Source organism: Lactuca saligna, chromosome 7 (assembly GCF_052625555.1).
Source record: "Lactuca saligna cultivar CGN05327 chromosome 7, ASM5262555v1, whole genome shotgun sequence".
NCBI classification, from domain to species: domain Eukaryota; kingdom Viridiplantae; phylum Streptophyta; class Magnoliopsida; order Asterales; family Asteraceae; genus Lactuca; species Lactuca saligna.
The window spans coordinates 49,408,973-49,414,086 of record NC_136423.1 but is presented as its reverse complement, the minus strand read 5'-3'; positions in this window follow the sequence as shown (position 1 = coordinate 49,414,086).

Sequence of the window (5,114 nt, the reverse complement as noted above, 5' to 3'; positions counted from 1 at the left end):
TAAACCCCTCCCAAGTCTACAGAACCTCCCTATCATGAGAAGAAAGCCCTGGAGCGCCCGACGGCTCCGAGAAGAAAAGCTTTCGGCTCGGAAACACTGCTCCAACGAAGCCCGGTTTTTTAATAAAAACCCATTGTAAGTGAGTTATGCCTATACTATATTTAATATAGCTTTTATTTAATTATAGTAACATTATTAGGACCTTAAAACAATTATTTGGGCTATTATTATGAGTTATATTGAGTGTTATTTAACGCTTATATAATAGTAATAATAGCTAGACTATTAATTAGTCGTGGTTAACGTTAAAAACTAAACCCTAGTGGTATTGATACTAGGTTTTGTCGAGGAAAATTGTTTTGAGATAACGAAGTCCTGTGTGAGTTCGGAATCACCACCTAATCAGGTGAGTGCATAGTCCCTTTCATCTTACACATAGATATGAAGTATTTAATATAAACTACGTGCTATGTGTGCATATTATCTGAATACTTGCTGTCTATGTTGGATGAACGTTTTATACATGTTTTAAAGGATTTAAATTGTATACGTATTTTATATATACGAATATGTGGGGTATGATGATGGGTAGATAGATGATGAGAGATAGAAGATGACGTGAGTATACATTGGCAGCTATAGACTTAGTGCCTATGGGACAAACACCGGTAGCTATGGACTTAGTACATGTCAGACGTTGGTAGCTATGGATTTAGTACCTGTTAGAAATTGGTAGCTATGGACTTAGTACCTATTAGTTAGACACTGGTAGCTATGGATTTAGTACCTGTAGGAATTGGTAGCTATGGACTTAGTACCTGTTGAACACTGGTAGCTATGGATTTAGTACCCGATGAGTAGGATATAGCAGCTATGGAATTAGTGCTTTACGAACTAACATCGGCAGCTATGGATTTAGTGCCAGTCCTATAACCCTGGAAGTAAGGGACTTCGGAATAAACAAATGCAGGATAGACGAATCTTAGGTTAAATCCTTAAGAGTAAAGAAGATAACGGGGATGTGTAATGGGGTTAATTGTTTGATGATTAAACATAACAATTATATTATTTTGGGTTGAAAACCCTATGTACTCACCAGGTTTCCCAACCTGACCCACTCAGTTTATGTATATCACAGGTGTTGATATGAAGTCACTTTACACTGAGAGATTTAAAGAGATGTAGATCACTAGTGTAAATAAATGTAAGTTCTGTTTATGCTTATGTTTCTGTATTAACGATGATATCACAAACGTTTTAAGATGAATAAAAATACGTTTCTTTGAAAATGTTTTAATAACGTATTTATCGCGTTTTTCTGGGAACAAATTCCGCAACCTTTTTATAAAATGAAGTACTCTGATTTTTATAAAGCATAAACAAAATCGGTCTTTTCTGGCCGTGATTTTGGGGATGTCACAGTTGGTATCAGAGCATTAGTTTAAGCGAACTAGGAATATGGATTTATTTCTAGACTTAAACTTAGAATGCTAAGCGATGATTGTCAGGTGTGAGCACTAGCTTATTTTAGGAATGATGCCTAAATTGCTTTTATTTGCTAAACGCTTTGTGCATGATTTGTTGTTATTTGTTCGGATCTATGGTCTGTTGCCGACCGGATCTGGAAGCCTTATATGTTTAGGATTCTAAGCGTTTAACTACGATATTAGAACTAGCATATAAACGTTTCGGGGTGATAAGAATGATTTTAGACGTCAATCCTAAATTAAGATCTAGATTCACCTTATTCGGTGTATAGATCAAGATGGCAAGAACCCGTAGCGGAAACGTAAACGCAAATGGGAACAGGAACCAACCCCCAGTGGTTCAGCAAATACCTGTTGTAGAAGAAGTTGCGCCTGATCCAGTCACCATGGCTGGAGTTCAAGCCATGATTCGGGCTATGTTGGCTGAACAAAGGGAAGAAATGAGACAAATGTTGAATAGGGACGAACCTACCGTACATGTTGAACCGACATAGCCAGTTCCCGAGCAATCAGAGGAAGGGAACTACAGCCGCCAAGTGAGTCAAGTAGGGACTCAAGGTGAGCAAAGGGATGGCCCTGAAGGGAGAAACAACAAGGATGGGCGGATATACAAGAATTTCTTGGGTGCGAAACCCCCAAGTCTCTCAGGAAGCCCGAAGCCGGTTGAGATTATGGATTGGATCTTTGAGATGGAGATGGTGTTTGAGAGCTGCAGCTGTAATGAGAAACAGAAGACTGTCTTCGCAGTAAGACAGCTGAAAGCTGGAGTCTTGAGCTGGTGGAAGCTATTGGCAGATACAATGCCACGAGGAGAAGCCTTAAGGATGTCGTGGGAAGAGTTTTTGGAGCAGTTGAAAATGCAGTACTGCTCGGAGGTAGATCTGATGGACTTAAACAACGAGTTTCAGAACCTGAAGAAAGAGAAGATGAGTATTGACGAGTATGCCACCGCATTCACCGAAAGGATGAAGCTATTCCCCTACTTGGTGCCTACTGAACTCTCCAAGATTGATAGGTTTGCTAACGGACTGCCCATTGACTTTGGCCCAATGGTCAAAATGGCAACTACTTTGAAAGCAGCTGTTAGGGCAGCTAAGAACGTAGAGGCCCAGATAAGAGAAAAAGGTCTAGAAAAAGATAAGGTAGGAGAGAAGCGGAAGTTTGAAGGATCTTCAAGGCCGAACAAGGAAAGAAAATTCTCAAAGCTTGGAGGAGCAGATGGAGGTGAAGCAAGATGGTGTGATAGATGCAAGAAGAAGCATGGTGGAAAGTGCAATGAAGAAGTGACTTGTTACAAGTGTGGGAGGACTGGTCACTATTCCAAAGACTGCACGCATAATGACAAAGTATGTTATGGATGTGGAGGCAAGGGGCACATGTCCAGAGACTACCCAAGGAAAAATAAAGCAGCAAGACCAGAAACGCCACCAAGGCCGAGGGCATTTCACATGATCCTTGACGAGGCAGAGAACCATGCAAGGAATCAAGAATGAGGACTTCTTACCCGAAGATCGGATTATGCAGTAGCCATAGTTTCGTACGATGTAGCCTAGTAGAGGCATAGTCTAGGGTGAACTTGAACACCTATGTAATAGTTTCGAGAAATAATGAAATCTTTGTTTTGTTATCTGGTGTGTGAAATTGTTGTGTGATTTGCTGCATGGTGACTTGGGAAACTGCGAGACGATACTTGGGACGAGTATGAGTAGGTGTGAATGGTAGTAGAGGCCTATACTACCGGAAGCACAGGACTCACACTTGGATCAAGGAAAGTCACAAGGATTACCAAGAAGCTAGTAACTAATTCTATTTTTTTTTCAAGTATGTCATTACCATCGTTTCGATAATGACTAAAAAGATTGTTAATTTCCGACCCTAGTGGTCGTACCGAATTGAGTCCGACTACAATGAGTATGTTGCGTGGTTCATGGAACCAAATTCGATGTAGCGTCCGACAAAAACCAAACAATTGAAATCAAAGCGATCAATAGAAGTATCGCGTTCGTTGTTAAAGAAGTTGGTAGCCAGAAACGCTACATGTTAAAGTGTGATTATATCACATTAGAACATGAAGGAAGGCATAGTCTATTTTAGAATTTAACTCTAAGAGACCTAAGTTTAAATGTGCATCACATGATGATAGGTCATAATTTGAAGACTAGCCTGAGGTAGAGAGCAGGTGCATGATCGAGTACTGCTTACAGTCAATGAGTCTAAGAGATAGACTTGAAGGAATATAGAACTTATAATTATTACCTAGGATGAAGAGATGACGTATGGAGTCATTATACGAGCCCTGTTTCATTGATGATTCCGGGACGTAATCATCCTAAGGGGGAGATAATTGTAACGCCCGTAGATCCGGCCAAGTCAATTTAGAGGCAATATGGGTCGAAAACGACTTTTCGGCAAAAGATTATTTAGAATAAATAATTTTAACCAAGTTATAGTATATGTCACAAGGTTTCCATACATATAAAGAACGCCGAAATCTGAGTTATAATGAAGAAGTTATGGCCCGTCGAAGTTTTACGGCAAAACCGGCACGACACCGGGAAGCGTAAAAAGTGAATTTATGATAGAAGACTTTTTAGCCTTAGTTATCTAAAACAAAGTCGTAGATTATGTTAAAATGAGAAAATCCGTAAAAAGAACGCCCAAATCTGACTTCGTATGAGGAAGTTATGATTTTTCAAAGTTTCAGCTTAGCAGTGCACAGCCCGAAAACTGAATTTTAGATCGGTTGATTTTTAGCCGACGGGATCTAAATGAATGTTGTAGTACTCGTAAATACCAACGCGTAGATATAAAGAACGTCGATAATAGATCTCGTATGCGAAAGATATGGACGAAGCTTAGTCCCTACTTTTCGAGGGCGGCGAATTCGATACAGTTTTGTAAATCCGAGATAGAATGAGAATTAGCCAACGAGGTCTAAATGAGAGTTGAAGATCTCATTAATAGGAACTCAACGGTAAAAAGACAGACAAAAACGGAACTTGTATGGGAAAGTTATGGACGAAGCTTAGTCTCTACTTTTCGAGCGCGGCGAATTCGATACAGTTTTGTAAATCCGAGATAGAATGAGAATTAGCTAACGAGGTCTAAACGAAAGTTGAAGATCTCATTAATAGGATCTCAACGGTAAAAATACAAACAAAAACGGAGCTCGTATGCAAAAGTTACGGACGAAGCTTAGAGGCTACTTTACTATAAAACTCCTATAAATACAAGGGTGAACTCCTCATATTTTCTTCACACCATAAGCCTCTCTTTCTCTCTCTAACTTCTCTCTAGCCTCCCTAAACCCCTCCCAAGTCTACAGAACCTCCCTATCACGAGAAGAAAGCCCTGGAGCGCCCGACGGCTCCGAGAAGAAAAGCTTTCGGCTCGGAAACACTGCTCCAACGAAGCCCGGTTTTTTAATAAAAACCCATTGTAAGTGAGTTATGCCTATACTATATTTAATATAGCTTTTATTTAATTATAGTAACATTATTAAGACCTTAAAACAATTATTTGGGCTATTATTATGAGTTATATTGAGTGTTATTTAACGCTTATATAATAGTAATAATAGCTAGACTATTAATTAGTCGTGGTTAACGTTAAAAACTAAACCCTAGT